This window comes from Coffea arabica, chromosome 10e (assembly GCF_036785885.1).
Source record: "Coffea arabica cultivar ET-39 chromosome 10e, Coffea Arabica ET-39 HiFi, whole genome shotgun sequence".
Lineage (NCBI taxonomy): Eukaryota > Viridiplantae > Streptophyta > Magnoliopsida > Gentianales > Rubiaceae > Coffea > Coffea arabica.
The window spans coordinates 6701047-6707390 of NC_092328.1; positions in this window are offsets into that span (position 1 = coordinate 6701047).

Here is a 6344-nt window from a genome sequence, read left to right on the forward strand (position 1 = left end):
GTCATTTTTATTTTCTAATTGCCATGCCAAAGAGTTTAGAAATTTGCAAATTAGGGTTCTCAGTCTTTTTTTTTTACCTGTGACAAAATTAGAGAAATCCAACAGTGTGAAAATGCAAACAATTTTGAGCTCAATAACATTAATTACAAGTAATTCACACAGATGGTGAGTGACAGCAACAATAGCCTTGCGTCATAGTTGATTAGGAGTGTTCAAAATTTTGGTTTCTGTAAATGTGACTCCAAAATGATGTATTTGTATGCCGGTATGTGCTTGTAGATGAGCATGAAGAAGCAGAATAGGCAAATGTATATGGCCATCTAGTGGTGGTTTTGGTATCATCGACCAATTATATCTACATCACCTAAACTACGGATTGATCACTTGAATAAATAAAACCTCATCCTCAATTGGACCATTCATTGTACTCTATTTATGGCAATATACATTACTAAATGTTTCAACTCCCAAATATGCGTGGGAGGAGGTAGTTTGTTTGTTGACATGAAATTGTATTCTCAGATGCATTGCGTCGTATTCATGGCCCATGGCTATATCCAGTGCTGTTAATTTGCAAGATATACATGTACATGGTGAGTATTCCTAAGGTAGTGAGATCGAAATTCCATGTTCATATAAAAGTTAAAAGAAGAACTGAAGAAGAACCCTAATTAATTAATGTATACATGTATTACTCAAATATACCCTTTCTTTTTTCCTTGTTTATCAGTAGTAATATATCCCAATATTTAAAATATCAACGCTTACATGGGTCTACGACAGATCTTATATGCAAAGAAAATAGCCATTGATTGTGGGGTGGGTGGCTGCTACTGGCTAGGGGAAGATCTACAAAGAAGAAAAATTATTCTAAAATGAAAGTGTAGAGGCTAATCCCAATGATGAAAAGCGCTTTAACGCTTGACTCTCATCATAATGTTGGACACGCTTGTTCTTTGTTTATTCCATGTCTCGTCCGCACCTTTCCATTATTTCTCATGTATGGGTTAATCTATGGTACTAATTGGCTACACATGCTTGGATCGGCTTGTCTAGGATATTTCTTTAGGGACAAAGTTACCCTTTTCTTCACCTCTTTTTTTTCCTTCTCTTGAACCTTCTATATTATTTTCTACCCTCAAAAAAAAAACCCTTCTATATTTTCTCAAGCTCTCATTCCTTATATATATATATATATGGAGAGAAAGACCTTTAAGGGTTTGACTAGAAAAGAAACAAGAAAACAAAACCTGAATAATTTTTCCACAATGATTCTACAACTTAAAGATCTAGCTAAAATGCTACGCTTGTATATCAAATTTTTTCAAATAATATTTTGCTTGCATCATAAACATATTTCCTAATCCGTCTTTTTATCTCACATCAAAAAAATTTCTATAGTAATTATTTCAAATAATACTCTATCCAAACAAACCAGAACGGGCTAAATTACACTTGAAAATAACCAATAACCATCACTTAATTAATTTGTCATCTTTTTCATGCAAGCATATGGACTTTCATATTGCTGTACTTATATGCCTCTGCACAAACGTATATATGTATAAAATGTGTTTTGTCATGGCTGTGTACATGCAAAATATGTCCCTTTCACCACTTATAACTGTTAATAATTAGCTACCAAACCCGCTCTGAGATCTCACTTGCCAAACTAATCCATTCATTAATTAGCGCCACTAAAACCTCTAATGATGACACCATTTTGCGTTGCCAATACAACTATTTTGTAATTTCACACATCCAGTAAAGGCCATGCCTAGGCAATAAAATTAGACTCCTTATAAATCCTCAGTCAAGAATTCAAGATTTGATCTCTAAAGAGTGTAGTGAATACTCAAGACAGCTTTTCACCCAACAAAAAAAAAAAAAAAACACTCAAGACAGCTCGATAAATATCTTCTCTCACCATCTCATATTCTCCTTCATCTGCTGCCATCAAACAACCAAGAAGCTAGCAGACTTGTGATATTTCCAATCCATGGCAGCAACAACCAGCTCCTCAAGTAGCTGCGCCACCTGCTTCAACCACGGAGCCAATTCAGTCGAGACCAAGATGGCCCGATCTTCACCAAATAACCACGGCTGTTCACCAGGGTGCGGAAGGCTTGATGGGGTGGCCATGTGGATAATAAATGGTGTTGCTAGCGCATTCTTTGCTTCCTTAGATAGATGCTCTTGCATCCGTATAGCAACTGTGGATGATACTGATGATTCCAACGACTTGCCCCTGATCTTCAACGATGGAAATAATAGTACAAGTGCACTTGATGGTAGCGGTCGAAGAAGAACAAACAGCAAAGGAAAGAGAGATGGAGTTTTAATTTATTGAAGACTGAATGATTGAAGCAAATTAAGGGTGTCTTTTCCTTGGTAAGTTTAATTGTGCTATGGGGTCTGGACTTGGATGTCCTTATGAAGCTTATTTTGGATCGATGTGGGGTTGGGATCATATGAAGAATGCTGGTTTTCTATGTTTATGTAATCTTAATATTGATCATCCTCGATGATGAAGAAAAGTATATGTGGTTTATATGTATCCGAAATTTCAATTGATCAAATTATTTACTCTTTCCGTATGTTTATATTGATCTTATTCTTGCTTGCAACCGACTTAGGAGGTGGAACTAAATGAGCTGTTTTTGTTTTGAGTATAAGATTAATTTCCAATTTTCTCATGGCCACATTTAAAAATCAGCAAAGTCAGATGTTTGAAGCGTAACTATTATTCTTTCTTCTGTTCTTTGTTTTGGGCTTTTTTTTTTTTTTTTACCGTATTAAATTAAGCTTCAATAAAGTGGTCTTGTAATCCCTGTTTTTGTTTTCTTTGTGAAGTTCCCCTTTGGTCGATAACTCAAAAGATATCCCTTCTTCTTCTTATTTTCTATAGTGCTTTTGCAAGTTGTAATTTGTTCATTTGCTTAAAGTCAATTTGGAACTTGAGCAGCGGGCCACATTACGGTTGGACAATTTTGTTTGAGTTCCATATGTTAAAGAGTACATTCCTTCTCCAATTCTAAGAAGAACCACGATCTAATGCAGCAGATGTATATAAGAAACACAATCAATTATCAGGGTCTGATTTAAAACCACACACACACAAAAAAATATATTTTTTTCTACTTGGCATTTCATTGGGCTGTATTTCGCTGTACCATGCACCATGATCATAAATAATGGAGGCAGTCTGGAGCCTCAACACCTCAATTATTTAAAGTCTACACAGTTGTTATTATTTTAACTAAATTTCTACTCTTTTTATATAAACTTGGCTTGCTCATGATCCTTCCCTAATGTGTCATTGTGGACATAATTCAAGTTAGCATGGTCTTTCCTCCTCTTCAGAATTTTACTTGAATTTTACTTAACGGGCATGTCTGACAAATTTGTGTTTTATAGTAGCAAGAAGGTGTGAAGAGGAGGGCTCAGTGGTTAGGGGAGGATTTTTAGAGTTTTTATTGAAGCCTGAGTTTGACAATTACAAAGGAAAAGACTGTGAGTAGGGGTGGGAGGTAAAAAAAAAAAAAAAAAAGAATAATTTCACAAATTTCCCCTGCCATTTTTTACAATTACAAAGAGCTCCCCTTAAGTTTTAAAAATTATATATACCTCCCATACTTTTACTATTTCGTAACAATGTAGGTCTAAAAACTTAGATTTTCTTTCAAAAATCCTAAATTGTCCTTTTGTACAAAACTAAAAAAGAAAAATATAGTATATTCAATTATTTTCTTTTACACTTTGCATAAATCAACAAAACAAGTCCTGAGAACCATCGAAACATAAGTTTTAAAATCAAATAGCAATATAAAAAATCTCAAATTGCATATACAATATCAATACTTGCCACGATAAAAAAAAAAAAAACACACACACACACACACAATCCAATTGACAATCAATTTTATAGCCCCAAATAAATATCAATACTCAAATATAAGTTAATTTGACCTAGAATTACTATTACAATTCTCTTATGGCCTTAAAAATATTAATATCTCAAAAGTGGAGAATAATTCTACCTCCACAATAAAATCATAATAAAAAAATTTCTAATCCAATGAAAGAAAGCATTATGTAATTATTGACATTTTATAAAAGTTTTTCTTAATAACAAACAAAAGATGACAAATTTCACATTTTTAGTTCTTTTTCCTATTTCAATCATCAATTTCATTACTTATTTCTCTATCACTATGAGTCTTTTCATTTCCTTCTAGTTTGACACATAATCTAATCCCTTTATAGATTTTGTAATTTTAATTTACTAATATCCACAAAATTAAAGATAATAAAAAGAGGTTATATTAACTAGAAAATAGACATGAGACAGCAAAATAGATTTTTTTAGATTTTATAAATTTATTGTCTTAAATTTAAAATTGTCTACTAAGTAGATGGTATTATAAGTATTTTACTATGTTAAAGGAGATAAGTATAAATTTTCAAACCTAAGGGGAGACGAGTGAAATTGTCAGAAACCTCAAGGGAGGTTTCTGAAATTATCTCTAAAATATGTCAAAAAAGATGAGAAGACAGATTGGGAATCATCTATCTTCTGATTTTGTGCCATCATTCGAGAGTAGCGTACGCACCAAAATTGGCACAAAGCACTAGCGTGCTGGCTGATTCCTGCTTTTATAATTAGTACCAAAAGAATTGCAAAAAAGAAAAGTAAACGAGCATTAAAGTAGCTTTTGTTCTTGGTAAAACACTACTTTTTATCATGATTATGTCGTTTAAATTATGACACTCTTGAATGATCCACCGAATATGATACTTTTTTTTTGTCGCAACGGTATCATTCTTATAGTCTAATCTCAGCTAATCTAGGAAGGAAGAACTGATGGAAATAGAAATTTGGATTACAAGAATTTCAAATAAAAATTTCAAATTTTATTTTGCTTGCATCATACACACAATTTTCAGTCATCTTTTTATCTTACATACATCACATCACAAAAAAGTGCTACAATAATTATTTCAAATAACCTCCTATCCAAACAACCATATTCATCGGAGAAAATCACTAATAGAAACTCCATATCCATAAGAGAAAATCGCTAAAGATAATCACATACAGTGACAATTTGATGGGAAATAAGGATTCAACCCTTGACCTCTGAACACCACTAAGACTTTATGTGTTTGATAGTGACCACCAGGCTAAAGGGCTCCTGGCAAATATGGTACTTCTTTTTTTTTCTTAACATAAGGAGTATCCCAAATTTTGCCAGACTAATCTCCCTGTGCTTGTACACCCCGCCTCCCAAAGATACACAAATTAAGAAAGTGACTCAAACACATGATGTCGGGACCTACCTAAACTACCCGAAACCATTCGAGCCAATCCCAAGGGGCAATGGCGAATCTGGTACTTGTTACTTTAGATTTTAATGAGTTAAAAACGGTGAAAAATGGTGTGGACTAAGCCCAATGAATGATGATATTGGGTTTGTTGATGCATAGTCGAGAGTTAGTCACTTGGTTTGAAGATGATTTTGCCAGGGTGTTTACCAATCACCATAAAGGGCTTCGAATGAGGGAGCCTAAGTTTTCAGACGTGCAGAGAGCTTAGGCCTGGGTTAACCAGGCGGCAATCTTGCTTGCTTGTGTTGGAATATATGAAATTTGAGGCTCAAGCCTAAAAATGCGCCTGAAAGTCCACTTTTAAGTCTGTAACCAGCAATTTAAAAAAAAAAAAGTCTTTTTAAAAATATCCTCTACATTTAAAACTATACAAAATCATTTCCACATTTCTGCTAGAATTGCTGAGGCTGTAGCTGGTCGGGAAGCTTTTCTATTTGCGACGGCATTACTTATTCTATCTTTCTCCATTGAACCGCAGTTATCCGGAAAATGCGGAACACAGAAGAAGATGATTCCTCTGTCATAGGTAGAGGTGCTGTCGAGTCGAGTCGAGTAATACACTCGAGGCAAAATAACTAAGCTCGAACTCGAGCTCGACATCGATTTATGGAACTCGAGCTCGAACTCGAGTTCGAGTTTGATTAAATGTAATTAATTCAAATCAAACTCAATCGAGTTTATTCGAGCTCAAGTAATAAAAATTAATATTTTATATATAATTTTAAATAAAGAATATTATTGACATTTCACAATAATAAAAATTAAAATATATATTACAAAAACTTCGATAGAGCTCGTCGAGCTCTCGAGTATTATATTCCCAAGCTCGAGCTCGATTCGATAGCTCTAACGAGCAGCTCGAGCTCGAGCTGCTGACCAAGTAGCTCGCCTAGTCATAGGTCCTATCGTTAATGACTTGCGTGATCATTTGAATAGCTTAAGTAATGTATATTTGA